Source organism: Corvus moneduloides, chromosome Z (assembly GCF_009650955.1).
Source record: "Corvus moneduloides isolate bCorMon1 chromosome Z, bCorMon1.pri, whole genome shotgun sequence".
NCBI classification, from domain to species: Eukaryota; Metazoa; Chordata; class Aves; order Passeriformes; family Corvidae; genus Corvus; species Corvus moneduloides.
Window position 1 is genome coordinate 67762424 of NC_045511.1, and position 15745 is coordinate 67778168.

Genomic DNA, 15745 nt, shown 5'->3' on the forward strand with positions numbered 1-15745 from the left:
GTGTATAACAAGGCAAACAAACAGCAATAACTGCGGCAGTAACAGCAGACAGAAGCACAAACCCAGCCCCAGCCCTCTCGGCTGTCGGGCCCTTTCCCCTCGGGTGCAGTTCCGCTCGCAGCCGGCAGGGGCGCTGGCGGCTCCCGGTGAGCAGGGCAGGTGCGATGGTTCCCCCGCGGCTGCAGGGGGCGCTCCGGAGCGAGCTCGGGGAGCACGCGGCAATGGCGGCCTGGGATCCCGGGAAGGGATGGGACAAAGGCTTCACAAACCCCTGGGCAGCCGATCCCGGTGTCCGGCCGGGCCCTCGGGAACAGCAGGCTGGAACAGCAGGGACGAGCACAAATCCCGGGTGGCAGACGACATGGATCGGACTCCGGAGCCGCGGTGAGGACCCCCGGAGGTCCGGGCAGGCAGGGCGTGCGGGGCTACACAGCAGCGAAGGCTCCAAGCAACGGCGGGGGCAGGGCGGCCGCAGCCCGGCTCCCAGCGGGGCAGGGAAGGCGGGCTTGGGAATATCCCAGGGTTTTCTTCTGAGGCACCTGAGCAGATGGTGAAAAAGTCCCTCTCTTAGTAAGGTGGGGTGTTGAATCGGGTCCCAGTGCAACAGCCGCTCCAGTGAGCAGGCTCCACTCACAGTAGAAGGAAGGCAGCCAAAAGCAGAAGCGTGCAGCAGACAAGATCCCTCCACAAGGATGGCAGCCCCTCTCCCCCATCCAAACCCCGAGAACACACACCAGCCCATACACCCAGGTGAAAGCGTGTAGACCCCCTGGGCTCCTCCCTCCTGCCCAGATCCTTTGTTCCTCTCAGGCACCCAGCAGTTTGTCGCCCCGGCAACATATATGGGGAAAATTCCTCAAGTGAAAAAAAGAGAACAGAGGGGGAACTCCCAAACCCCAGCACATACTGATGATTCAGTTGTTGTTAAATAGTGCTTATCCAAAGTTAAAGACTTTTTGGTGTCTCTTGCTCTCCCACTAAGCAGGTGCATGAGAAGCTGGGAAGGACCATAATCAGAACAACTGACATGAACTGGCCAAAAGATTATTCCATACCACAGAACATCCTGTTCAGTATACAAATTGGGGACAGTTGGCTGGAAGGGACCAATTGTTCCTTGGGGGCAGCATTGGTGAGCAGATGGTGAGCAACTGCATTGTGCATCACTTATTTGTCATATTCCACTATCTCTCTACTACTACTACTACTACTACTACTACTACTACTACTACTACTACTACTACTACTACTACTACTACTATTACTATTATTATTTCAATTCTTAAACTATTCTTATCTCAACCTTCAGGTTACTTCTCCCAATTTTCCTCTCCATCCCTCCAGGGGGCGGAGAAGGGGAGAAGGGAGGAGGAAGCGAGGTGGTGGCATGTGGAACATAGTTGTCAGCTGGGGTTAAACCACTGAGGGTGCAAATTAGAGATCTCTGACATTACTAGTTGGTCTGCTCATTTATTCTCTGTGAGTTAGCAACAGGAATAATTCTTCAGAATTTCTTTGTTTTTCCTTATACTATGTTTTAGATAAACTAATAAAACTTTGTTCCTTTTCCCTCTTGCATAACCAGAGGAGTCCTGTGTAATTTTTTGGTTAGGATTTGTTTAACTTTTGGCTAAGGCCTTCCTTTACTGTGCAAGTCATGAGTCATATTTGTATATTTGTCCATCTCCATTACACAGAAGTGACAGAAATACAAAAGACCCCCAACACCAAATGTAATTCTGTTTGTGAAATGATATGGTATGGGGAATTATAAGAGAGAATTGGTTTGTGAGCTGTAAAACCTGCCTGCAGAGGCCCATGGCAACACAAAGGAGCACATGGCGGCACACAGAGGCTTGCCTCCACCGGACCCTGGGTGGAGGAGGCGTCACAGGGCAGAGCCCTATGGAGAGGAACCTGCGGGGAGCTGACGGACGGGTGAACAGCGAGTGACCACCCCATAGAAGGACATTGAGAAAGAGTGTTGCTGATGTGCCAACACAGGATAGGTCACACCATATAAGGAAATGCTGTGCCTTAGAAAAGTGTATAAAACTGGCTCATTCCTTTGAATAAATGATTCAAATTCCCTGCCAGTCTGTGTCCATTATTCAATCACTGACTATATGGTTATACCCTCTCAGTTCAGAAAAAATCAAGAATCTTTGTGATTGTATGGAGGCATATTTATGAAGATATGCAGTAGACTGTCATTTTAAGATTAAAATCCTTCATTTTACTAACTGGAAAATACAGAAAGTGTAGCAGTGATTGCCTGCAGCAGCTTTTCTAGACTGTTCATTCAGAATTTCTTCCAGGGCTCTCATGTGAAATTCTACATAGTAATTATGAAACTCAGACAATAAGAAAGTGGATAGCTGGAAGAATCTTTTCAGATCTATTATTTATGACTTAGACATGACATTTTACAATGACGCTTAGAGAAAAAAAATTGAGATCAGGTCCTTGTTACTTAAAATTGGAGAATGTTCATACAGTTATTACTGCTAGTATCGGATTATGGATAAGTGAACAGAAAATAGCTTTTCTATATCTTCATATTGAAAGAATCAAATGCCCTTAATTTTCATTTTCTTGTTACATATTTTGTAAGACTATGATTCTTTTTAGGTACAGAACCTCTTATGTGTAAAGCATTCATTTCTGATGTATTTACTAGTAATATAAAGTCAAGTTTCAGTACAAAATAAAATAAATTCTGAAAAAGCAAGCAAAGTGGTTGAGTGTATCTGCACTGAAGAAGAAGGAGGTGTTAGCTCTCATGGACAGATGTCTCCTAGCAAAATTATATTCTGAAGGTCTGGTGCAAAAATAATTGTGTAGTTTGGCAACAATCTCCAGCACACAAAATTCAAAATATACCAGTATTATTATCAATTCTACCACTTTCTGTCATTTGCTAGAGCTTCCTGTTTCTGCTAGAATCTTCAACAAAATATGGCATGGGATAAATAGTCACCAGTTTTTTAATTAGTTGTTGAAACACACACCACTTGGGTGGTCCCTGATTCACTAATCCATACCTAATGATGATCTCACCAGACCTCAGTCAGTCTAATCTAGCTTTCTGAGTTCCCTCAATACCTAATGGAGGGAGAGACAGGTATGTCTAGGATGGGAATCACTATACCCTGAGACAAGTGTCTATGAGAAATAGGAGGAATCACATTACAGTTGTCCCTGCCTTGCCTTAGTAACAGTAAAGAAAACTTAACAACCAGTATAAATGCAAATATATGTGCCAGTATTAGGTGAGATGAATTTGCTTGTGGTAGAAGGTTAATATAAAGATTATTGTTCAGAACAGGATCTGCTGAATCCAGATCTTTATGTCTTAAGTAAAAACATGAATTGGTTTTTGGATGAACAGAGGTCATGAATTTGCCTGTTTGGTATGAACCTGTTTGTCCAGAGCAACTGTTTATTTCACTCCAAAGCAGTGAGAAGCAATCTTATATTTTGTTGAGCTCTTCTTTTCTTAGAAGTTACCATGTCACCATAAAATGTGGAGCAAGCAGGTCACCCTTCATCTGGCAAATTGAGCAAACAAACACTGTACCCCTACACTTTGATAAAGAATTCAGAGTCCTCCCCATGCAGCAGTAAATGCAGCTTTGTTGTTTTTCTTTTAAATAGCATGTTGTCCTTCCAAGTTCAGGATGATTAGTCTCCTTGTAAATGGAAAGATCCACCAATCACAGAATCACAGAACCAATTGGGGTGGAAAAGACCTCCGAGATCATTGAGTCCACCCTATGACCAAACACCACCATGTCAACCAGACCATGGCACTGAGTGCCACATCCAGTCTTTCCTTAAATGCTCCTAAGATGGTGACTCCACCACCTCCTCCCACGGCAGCCCATTCCAATACCTAAACCCTTCCTGCAAAGAAATTCTTCCCATTGTCTAACCTAAATCTCCTAGTTGTAATTAAAATAATATCTCAACAAGCAATGAAAAATAAAGATCTTAATTCTTGGTGTCAAAAGTATATGAAGCCATTAAAAAAAAATGAACGCCTTAGGGTAAAGCAGCAACACACTGATTTAGAAGGTCAAAGCAGTTCTGTTCTTCTTTCCAGGCATACTTATAACTTAAAACCTACTTAGGATATGAAAATATTTGAGAAGATTTTTTTATTCTTAGAAGTATTTTCCTCAGTATTTTTGTGGTCAGATGGAATTTTTCTTACATTCCTTCAGATTTTCCAAAGATTTGGGGTTTTTTTCATTCCATAATCATTTCTGACATGTAGTGATTTTGTTCTGATTCAGACTTCCCTTAATTTGGGCCTTTCTGTATGTTTACTGTAAGTTACATACACTCCACTGTTAGCAATATATTGTTTTCAATGCTGTGATTTTTTTCCTTTTTTACATGTTTTCAAAGAACTAATACTTAGGCTTAATATCTTTCACTCAAAATATACGTTTGTCTGATGATTGTGCTTTACTGCTTTTTGGTCTGTGAGTCTCATCAGTCCTGACCTCAATCAGTCTGTTCTTACTGAGAGATTAAATCATAGAATGGTTTGGGTTGGAAGAGATCTTAAAGACCATCTAGTTCCAACCCTCCTGCCATAGACAGGGATACCTTCCACTAGACCAGGTTGCTCAGGGCCCTATCCAACCTGGCCTTGAACTAATACATGGATGAGGCATACACTACTTCTCTGGGCAATCTGTGCCAGTGTCCTGCCACCCTCACAGTGAACAGTTTCTTCTCACATCTCTAAACTAAACCTACTCTCATTCGATTTAAAGCCATTACCCTTTGTTCTATCACTTTGTTCTATCACTACATGATCTTGTAAAAAAAAAAAAAAAAAAGTTCTTTCTCCAGATCTCTTGTAGGTTCTGGAAGGCAGCAAGGTCTCCTGGAACCTTCTCTTCTCTATAAATCCCATTTTATTTGTCAGTCTTTGCTTTAGGGGACTTCTTAGTCCTTAGGCATTACTGTGTTTCTAGTTTTTCAATGATTCTGATGACCTTAGATCTTTTAGGGAGATGCATCCCACCCTCATAGGCAGCATCACAAACCACAGAAGCAAAATAAGGTATTTTTTAAATGAATAGCTGGAGGGGTGTTATGATCCAGTTTTAAGGTTCTTAGAAATGCCTCTGCCTGAATTAAGGTGCAAACAAGACCATATGCCAGTGACAGTAGTAAGGGTTTTATTCGATGGTAAATATGAGAGAGAGAGAGAGAGAGAGAGAAAAAAGAGAGCAAGAGAGAAAGAAGGAAAGAAGTAGAAAATAGGTGGTGGGGACAGAAAGAGCGACAGGGACAGAATAAGGGAAGTATCACCACTCCGTGGATCCCAATGCTGTTCGTTGATCCTCTCCAGCTGGTCTGTTGGTGGCGAAGGTGCCCCCAGAAGGCACAGAGTCCCAAGGGTGTACATGCTCAGGCTGGGTGGGCACGTCCGGCCATGTCCCCCTGGGGTGGGGTCAGTCTCTCACGGCAGACTCTGGGTCTGTTGCATCCCGTGCAGCCCTGTGGGGCCAAGCCTCTCACGTGAACGTCCTGTGCATGTGGCCGTGGGGTTGGGGGTTCCACAGCTGGGCCAGTTTGTGTAATTGGAGGATGGGTGCTCACTGCCTCTCACCAGAGGTTGCACCATGCACCCAAAACCTCCTCCTCCCCCCTCGGCTGGGAGGAGTCTGTGTAAACCTGGCTTCTGTGAGCTGTGCTCTCCTCCCGCCCCAAACTCAGCCGGGGATAGCTGCAGCTGCTGGCTTTGGCCTTTTGTGGATGCATTCCTTTCCCTCAGCCTGAAATGATTAAACAATGCGTGTCCCTTTATCTAATCAACAGTTCGACTTTAATTTCAAAGTCCCACTCTTCAGGGAAGCTTCTTCAGTTGTAGCTTCTTTAAAATGAGCAAAACTTTATATCAGTGTTTGAGGCATGAACTATTTTCAGTCTCTGACAAATTTCAGGTTCTTAATTTGATTTCCTATGCCCTGCTCACAGCTCATCGACAGCAGTAAGAGTTCCCTGTGATACTTGAGAACAGACTATTTCTAAATGTCATTCTGGGCCCAACAATACTTCATATCATAAGACAAAATTATCATGAAAGCGTAAATCTCAACTTCAGGAACATTTTAAGAAAATAAAAACAAAGAAGTCAGTTTTTATTTTAAACTTATAACTGCAGAAGATTGATTTTGGATCATCTGACTGAAACTTGTAGTGTATTTTACCTTTTTGATATCTGTGTGTATGGAGTCAAAGAAGTAATGGCATACTTTGGGAGACTTTTTTCAGTAGAATTAAATTATCATTTTTATTTTTCAGTGAGAAAGTTGACTGAAACAGTCAAAGATTTCACAGGAAATAGTCATGGGTATTGTGTGGGAGACAGAGGAGTAGAAACTCCTGCAATTAAAGGAGGCTTTGATTTACAACCCTAGAAGATACTAGGTCTGGCTTAATTGACAGAGATTTATAGATTTTAAGTAAAAAGATTACAAGCCTGTGTCCCTATAATTGTAAGTAAAATTGTACACTGGGTGTTCTGGTGGAGGGTTTTAAAATGTAATAGTATGATTTTATATAGTTTAAGTTAAGAATGTAGATGGTATAATAGAGACGTCTGTGTGTACATGACATGAGCAGTTATTGGTGAAGACATAGCTGCATTGCAGTGAGAAGTGCCATAGGTGATAGGTCATAAATCCAAAACAAAGTGTCGTTTTAAGTATCTATTGGATTAGAAAGTTATAAATTACGATGTAACCCTTAATCTTGTGACTAGTCGCCATTACTCGGAGGTGTTGTAAAATCTCATGCCTCGACTGATGCGTTTGTTATTTTAAACAATAAATTCGTGTAATTGCATAGTCCCATCCCTGAAAGTTATTTTCCTCCGACATGTGAATGTGCGGGAAATTTGACAGTATTGACCTTCCCAGAATAAGTAAAATTACTTTCTCAGACTTCATTTAGGATTTTGTATGCTGTGCAAACATCTGCATGGTATAAACACTCTGGGCTTCCAAAGAAGAGATGATTCCTCATTCAAGAAAATCTTCTCTTTATTTAATGTAGTGCCACGCTCGTGCTCGTGAATCAGATGCTGAGGCGGTGCAGCCAATCCCTGAGCATCCCACAAGGAGTCCACTTAGGGCAGAGCAAAGGTAGCTCTTGTGCCCTCGCTCAGCACCCGGGTGGGTGAAGGCATACAAACACAAGCAGTGAAGCAGGTAATGCTAGAGACAAAGAAGTCGGAGGGGCTCTTTATATAGAGTTCCATGAACAGGGTTTATTCTGATCACGAAGGGATCCAGGGACAAAGAGCACAGATAACAGAGGGTCCAGGGATTAAATATGGGGAGGAGAAGGATCGGAGGAAAGGCCAGGAACCAATGGAGTTAGGACTTTGGGGAGGAGCTTAGGCGGGGCCAGGGTACATAAACCAGTGGAAGAACACAAAGGGAGGAAATAGGGTACAAGTCCAATGGGGTGTTGAGGAGAGGCGAACATTCTGGAAGTGGGACTAAATAGGGAAAAAGGGGTGGAGGACCAACGGGCCAGCTATCGAAGAATAATCTACATAACAAAACAGAGGCCTATGGGAAGTCACCCTAACCATGAGGCTTTTCTATACTGTCACCTGCCAACCAGCATATCTCTGCTGTTCTAGGGCTTTGTGGCTCCTTGGTCATCTCTGTGGTGGCCTTGACCACTGCAACAATGTAGACTGTGGAAAATGCATGGAAGCTTGAGAATGCATTTCTTACTTCCCATACAAGCTGATATGAGCTGATGGCCACTTTTACTTGTTGCCATGAACAGCACTCAGTTAATGTTTCCCATCTCTTTAGATGTCAACTTACTTTACCACCATTTGTTCACAGTTTCCTTTCCTCTATAACACATGAATTTTTTGGAGAATACTAAAGTCACTGCAACAGCATAAACACAGGCCTTATTATGAATAAGAAGTGGAAGAAATTGGGATGAAGTTTTATTACTTTATATTTAGCTAACAAAACACAAAGTAGACTTTTTTTTCTTCCAGACCTGTCATAGGTCTCTGAGATTACTTGCATGACTAATATAATAGTATACAGTTACACAACGAAAGCAAATATGTAGAGGCTAGACAGGATTTTATCTCCAAACTCGGGGCTGCCTAGTTTACTTATGAACATAGATCAATACGTTTGTGTTGGCTAATGGAACTAAGTCCAGCTGGTGGCTGGTCACTTGTGGCGTTCCCAAGGTCTCAGTGCTGGTACCAGTCCTTTTTAACAACTATATCAATGATATGGATGTGGGAATCAAGTGCACGCTCAATCAATTCATAGATGACACCAAGCTGGGTGGGAGTGCTGATCTGCTGGAGGGCAGGAGGGCTCTGCAGAGGGATCTGGACAGGCTGGATCATGGGCTGAGGCCGATGGTGTGAGGTTCAACAAGGCCCGGTGCCAGGTCCTGCTCTTGGATCACAACAACCCCAGGCAGTGCCACAGGCTGGGGCAGAGTGGCTGCAAAGCTGCCCACAGGAAAAGGACCTGGGGGTGCTGGTGACAGCAGCTGAACATGAGCCAGGGTGTGCCCAGGTGGCCAAGAAGTCCAATGGCATCCTGGCCTGTACCAGCAACAGTGTGGCCAGCAGGACCAGGGCAGGGATTGTCCCCCTGTACTTGGCACTGGTGAGGCCACACCTCAAATCCTGTGTCCAGTTTTGGGACTCCCAATGGTAAGTTTTGGGATCCTGACTTGGGGATCTTGGTTTGTGTAGTCTTGAGAAGAGGAAGGTCGGGGGGAACCTCATCACTCTCTACAGCTACCTGAATGAGGTTGTAGCAAGGTGAGGGTCAGTCTCTGCCACCAAGTCTGAAGTGAAAGGCTGAGAAGAAATGGCCCTAAGTTGCATTAGGGGAGGTTCAGATTAGATATTAGAAAAAAAAAATTCACTGAAAGAGTGCTTAGGCACTGGAATAATTTGCATAGGAAGGTGGTAGAGTCACCATCTCTGGAAGTGTTCAAAAGGTGTCTGGTTGTGGCACTTGGGGATACGGTTTAGGGGTGATTGTAATGGTGCTGGGTTGGTGGTTGGACTAGATGATATTGAAGGTCTCTTCCAACCTTAAGGATTCTGTGATTTTGTTTAATGGAAAACTCCAGAGTAGCCTGGGTCTAGTAGGGGCCATTTTAATTTGGCTGAGTTTTAGTGATGATGTGGAATTTTAGTGAAGACAGTGCAAAAAGAGGTGACGCAAACCAAACAATATGGCACTGTTGATTTATAAGGTAGACCAAGTGGGTAAAAGGTGATGTCAGGGAGACTGTCTCATTCACATTCACACACTGGCACATATCATCAACTTAGACCTTCCCCAATTCCCACTCTGACTAGGTGGTACAACTGAGCTTCAGGGAATGTGGCCCTCCCTCAGACCAGTCTTAGCTTGGGCAACAGCTTAGCTTCTGTGTGTTACCATTCCTCTCTCTGGGTATACTTCTCCTGTGTGGTGTTGGACACCTGCACACTTTCTACCACTGTTAGTTTTATAGCCAGGTGTTGCCAGAGATCACCATAAAGATGGTCCCTGATGATTTTTCTGCATACCTTTGCAGATACTTCACCTGTTGGTTGTTGCTGATTACACTCTATCCCTGCTTGCTGGGGCTTGTTATACTCATTTCTTCTCACGTCATATTTGGCTGGAAACGAGGCCATGGAACTCCTTTGTCGTAAGAGAAAGACAAAAGGAGCTCATAAGAAACGAGCATTCAACACCATGAAGTCATACTCATACCACACATTTGATGGATGTGTAAAGGTCAGTTCCAGAACCCCAGTCCTCACATCCCTGCTTCAGATATCTCTACAGCAAATTTCATGCTACGTGGATGAAAGATGAATGTGCTGTCTTTCATTCTGTTTCATAAATAGCATCATTTTTCTTAGAATTGTGCAAAAAATGCAGTGATTTCAGGAAGTCTGTCCATAGCACATCATACACATCAGTAGTCTTGCCTGTGATATATTGTCACTGTAGCAGAAAATGCATAATGAACATTACTCTTAAGATTTTCTTTCTGCTATCTTCATTAAGCAAACATTGTATCTCACTTTGCTGTTGGTTCTGTAAGTGGGCTGATTTGTTCCCTTAATATTAATTGATTCTTTGAAATAATTCGCAATAAATTTGATTCCTTGAGAAAATATCAGGACAATTTTCTCCTTTAGAATACTCTCCAGTGAACTCTACAGAAGAATGAACTCATCTCCAATAGAAATACCATTCTCTATGACCCATAAATACATCATGGATCTAACTACTGTTTATATTATTACTCTTTATCCCTTCCACAATGATCATACAAACATACTATCTATTCTTTTTACCATTACAACTGTGAGACCTTTTTTCCTATCTGTAGGAAGCCTAAAATGCATCTTTAAGAGCTGAATGCTAATTCTCCAAATAGTGAATTGCAGTAAGACATCTAACTCTTCAGGTGTAAGCTCATCCTCTCTAATGTCCCAATAGCAGCTTGTTATCATATAAGAAGTAATAAGAAAAAGATGCTATGCAAAGTTTTAGATATTTCTATGGCTTGTGCAAGTTGGCGTAATGAATACTTATGAGGCATTTTTCCTCAGATCCCCCATTACAACACATATATGTACTTAACACACACAAAAAAAGTTATTTACAGCTTATATCAGCAGGAGGGTCTGCATCACTTGTTAGTTCATCCTTTGATATTTGACTTGAATGAACATTGTTGTTGTATACCGCAACAGGTCTGCTCAAACACAGTGTTCTCTGAATTTGTTGTGCAGGGGGACACAATAATTTATTTGATCATCAGATTTTTTTTTTAGTTCTTACCTAAATATTTTTGGAATACTGAGAAGTCTTTTGAGGAAGACAAATAGGAACTGACAGTTGCAATATACAAAAGATATGTAAGAATTATCACTATTTAAAATTTTTGATCAGTTTTTAATGGTCTAGTGTTATGCACTACCTTGTGGTTAGTTTTTTATTGTAGACAGCTTTTTGTTGTAGTCTGCCATTGTCCCTTGTAGCACAGAATCCTATGGTGACAAGATTTGTTGTAATATGTCATGGGATGAAACAAGGCTCTGGAGTCTGTTTTTCTCTTTCGTCCCCAGTTTAGACTGCTACACCAGCAGCCATAATGAATAGTGTGTCAGAGATGCTTCTTCCTTAAATTTAGTCTCTAGTGGATAATTGTCAATAGACCATCCTGAATGTAATTACACAGAAAAATCACTGTGAGTACATAGCTTGCCTGTTCCTTATGACAAAAAGCATTTCAGTAGTGGCAACCCGGCCCCCCCACTCCCCCCAACTTTCTAAAAACATAAAGCATTTATATTCTGTGATATTGTATTCTGGCTTCTGTCTCAGAAGGTAAATTGCATTTAATCCACTGCGAACAAAGAGCACTTGGAAAAGCTATCCGTGTCTTTTCATTGCTCTCTTTTAATGGATGTTCCTTTCTACCGTTTTTCTTAGCTATACTTAATCAATCATGTATGTTTTTCAACTTTATCTAGAACAGAGAGAAAAGCTGACTGATCAGTAGAACTTCTTAAATAGGGTTTTAAAGATTCCTTGTAAAGCTGTCTGACTCTTTCACTAAGGTGTTAATTTTCTGGTTTTGCTTTTCGTGGAAATGTTTCTGTATATTTTCCATTACTGCTTCATCAAATATGCATTTTTGTTAACTTCTTTAATGATGAAATGCAATTGGGATAATGAATGTGTTTATTCTTCCACTACCTCAAGTCTATGCAACAGCAGAATTGTTTTCCTGTTACAGGTACTTCATCTAGCAAGTGTTTTATTGTATCCTCTTTCTTTGGATATTCTTCCATGAGGAAATGGATTGCAATTAGATAGTATCATTCAAAAAAGGAATGCATTTTTAACACCGTTTCACAGAAAGGTCGTATCATCTTCATTAGGTTTGCGGCCTGGCCTTTTTCCTTTATATTCTTAGTTTTGTTTATGATATGAATTTTCATATACTTGTAACTGTATTTTAAAACTATGCTTCAAGCATGCAACAGACGAAGGTTTAGATGACTTATGGAACTTGAATATGTTTTTAAGTACCAGATAATCAGAATCCCTCTTTCAAGGGCAATTGTGTTTTATGAGGGATCTCCTTTAATTCATATCGATAAGGAAATACCAGTGCTAACTTTGTAAGTATCACATATAATTGTGAGGATTTCAGATAACAGTGATGGTAACAATAAGAAGAAATGATCTCTCAGATTCTTCATAGATAGGACAGGTCACTGTTGTCAGGACTCATGCTGATATTGGATCCTATTACAGGGCTAAGGTGGAAGAAAGTTTTTGAAAGTACAGGTCAGACAACTGATGAGAGTATCAGTCTATCTGACAAAATGCCTTTGACTCACAGACAGGAGACCTTCTATGTTAGGTCTGTCTGATTCTTCTTCATGTAACCACGGATGGATTTAGGTGGGGGGAAAGAGATTCTGGAAGCAGCCAGGGAAGCTGCCAAAAATGTAATTAAGATCCAAATTACTGTTCTATGGGGCTTTTTTCTCTTTATCTATGGGATTTTTTTGTGGTTTTGTTCTGGTTTTGTTTTTGTTTTGCATAGGCATTTTTTATTTTTTGGAGGAAATACAGTGGAAATAGGTTTCCAGAGATGAAAGGACCAGGATATCTATTCAAATACAGCTTTTTGCATTAGCTTATTTGGGGAATCAAGGTGATTAATCACTAGAGTAGTTAAAGAATTTCTGAGCTATGTGGCTGGTCTGAGCTGATCAACTACAGAACATACTTAAAACAACTGTTTTCAAACTCATGTGTGGTTTGTCTTTTTGCCATGACAGCATCTTCAGAGATCCACAAGCAAATTAACCTTGACTGGGTAACTATATAAGGTCCGTTGAAAAAAAGAAGACTTATGACATGGTTCTATAATCTGAAACACAGGCGTTCTAGCTTGCATTTTTTATCAGAAAAGGAATAAATATGAACAATCTCTGCAATGGGGAGATGTTCCCCACAGATCTTCAGCTTCAGAGATTTACAATTGACTGTCATTGTAGGGTTTTATTCTGCTCGTGTGTAGGAAGATAGGTCTGATTCATGGAAGCCTAATTGTGTGGGAAGAAAAATGCAAGAATCTTCAAGGCTTCCTCTCTCATCTTTCCAAAGAACGCATCTCTAAATGGCAGTCATATCTGATGCTCAGAAGTGATTTTGTTCTGAAAAGGCGAACCACAGATTGCCATGATGAAGAGCTGTGAGATAGGGCAAAAATTGAATAGCATAAACACACCAAGAAACATATCAATGAAGGAAGTTAAGTTAAGTTTTGCTGTAGTGTTACTGTTACAACCTGAGAAACCCAGTGTAATTACTTTGCTTTTATTCTAAATATTATAGATATAAAAAATTACAAAATTTGCCTAGAACTGACAGTATCAAGAAAGTAAAACTTTGCCTTTTCAACTCTTGCCTCTTAATGTAATACGCAGGTTTTCATTTTGATTTCATGTGCTAGCAATATAACCTACAGCAATACCTTGCAAGTTTCCATATTTGGTTTTCTAACTCTTCAAAGAATATCAGTGAGATTATCCCTGAGCTAAAATTAAAAATAAATTGTTTTTCTTCGCTTAAGACAATGATGGAATTATCTCACTGAAAATGACAGCTCTGTAGGTTATGAAGCAATGAGAAGAATCGAATATTTTTAGTATCTTTTAAATCAATTCTACTCCCCTTTTGCATGCTGCATATTCATATAAATTTAATATGAATGAGATACTAATTTCGCATATTTTCCTAGAAGCTAATGATAGCTTTGTCTTGCTCATGTTTTTGTGACTGATCCTGAGTTTTTTAAATTACTTTCCCCTATAATTTTCAAAATGTCAAAATAAACCCCAGCAAAACAGTAATTTTTAAATCTGTTTGATTCTTTAAATATGGTCCTAAACAGTAGTTTGTAATGAAGCTATGGCCATCGGAGACAAGACCTGGAGATAAGTTTTATTATGGATTTCATGTTGAACCATCGCTCTAAACAGTATGTGCTGGACTTATGACACCCGTTGGCCTCCTAAATGGCATACTGTGCTGATGAACTCTTTAACAGCTCTTGCATTTGCATACTGGGTGAAAGGAACTGGTGATACATACCCCTGTAGAAGGGATGTGGTACATTTATATTACACTGAACTGTCTGAAACAGGGAACAGGATGTGTTGCTACGGATACAAGAAAGAGCAGAACTGTGCAGTCACTGCTGTGCTGGAAAATCACCTTTATCATTGTAAAAGGAAAACAAGAATAATTAATTTTGTTACACAGTTTCAGGTGGCCATCCAGCTATTCACTGAGAAAGATACTGGTTTGAAATTTTTTATATTAAAGTCTTTGTGCTGACTAACCTTCTAGACGGGAAGCCAGAAAAGATGCAAAATTGCCTCAAGTCTGAAACAACATAATTTAAAAAATACAATTTTGATTACTTAGTATTAATAATTACAATAAATCTTATAAAGAATATTTTCTGCCCTCAAAAAGCAGCTTTTCCAGTTCAGTTGTTGCATTTTGAAAAGCTGGAGATTTCAGCATCTGAAAAATTCCGGTAACTCCAGTTAATCTATTCTGGTTCTCCTCTCCAGTAAAAGAAATCATAAGGTAAATCATATCAATGAGTATGTTTACCACGACTAACATTTTACATTTTTACCTTTTTTTTTTTAACATATGGACAGTCTGAATCAAATTGGATTCAACAGTGATGGAAGAAGAAATGACTGTACAATAACATTTACAAAATCTATGAAGATGCAGGCAACTGAGTGTCTCCACTGTTTAAGCAGGCTTAAAAAATGAGTATAAATGACTTCCACTTCCTTCTGGTTGATCCTGTGACTTAAAAGAAGACCAGAAACCAACAAAAAAAAAAACCGAAAAAAACAAAAAACAAACAAAAAACAACAACAAAAAAACCTTCTCACAGTCAAAATAAGTTTATAGCCCTATCTGACCATGTTAGTAAAGGAATAAACAATCATTGGTGTGTACATTCTGTTCTATCAGATGTAGATCTCAGGCAGGAGATAATTGCCTTACATTAAGTTATTCATTTTGCCATTTGAACTTGAAATATTGTTTTATGGCCTCTGCTATGGCTCATACTATCTGGTGCTTGTCATATTTTAATTTATATTCTAGCACCAACAGAACACAGACACTAACCAAACATCAGGCAAGCCAAACCAAAAGAATAGAAATGAGGAATCCTGGAACATAAGCCTCAAAGGGAAAATGGAGAGAAATCTTCCTAGGTGATTTCAGTACCACGAATGCTTTTCATTAATTCTACCACAGGGGAAGAAAATGCTTCCTGACAATTGGCACAGCCATGTTTTCTTCCTACATATTCTGCTTTTAAATCTCTGCTGCTCCCAGATAGGTGATCACACTACTGTCCTTGTTTACCAAATCAGTTGTAAGACCTTGCACTTTACAAGCCGATCACTGTTTTGAATGAAATGTTTGCCTCTGCTATTCCTCATTTGTATCTATTGCCGTGATTACTTAGTAGTGTTCGTGAGAGACGGTGAAGACTTTGCCTATTAAGAGCAAGAAAGGTAGTGTTTCTCTAGCAAACAGACCTTAAATAATTGGACTGTGAACAGCTTTTTTTCCAGTAC

At 40.5% G+C, this 15745-nt stretch overlaps 1 long non-coding RNA gene across 1 annotated transcript; it reads left to right on the forward strand.

Moving 5' to 3' along the window:
• Positions 1-9623: 9623 nt before the first annotated feature.
• LOC116438634 lies at positions 9624-15033 on the forward strand. The gene is made up of 3 exons (XR_004237857.1): positions 9624-9824; positions 12902-12952; positions 14801-15033. It is a non-coding gene; the product is annotated as an uncharacterized LOC116438634 (long non-coding RNA).
• The last annotated feature ends 712 nt before the right edge of the window (positions 15034-15745 follow it).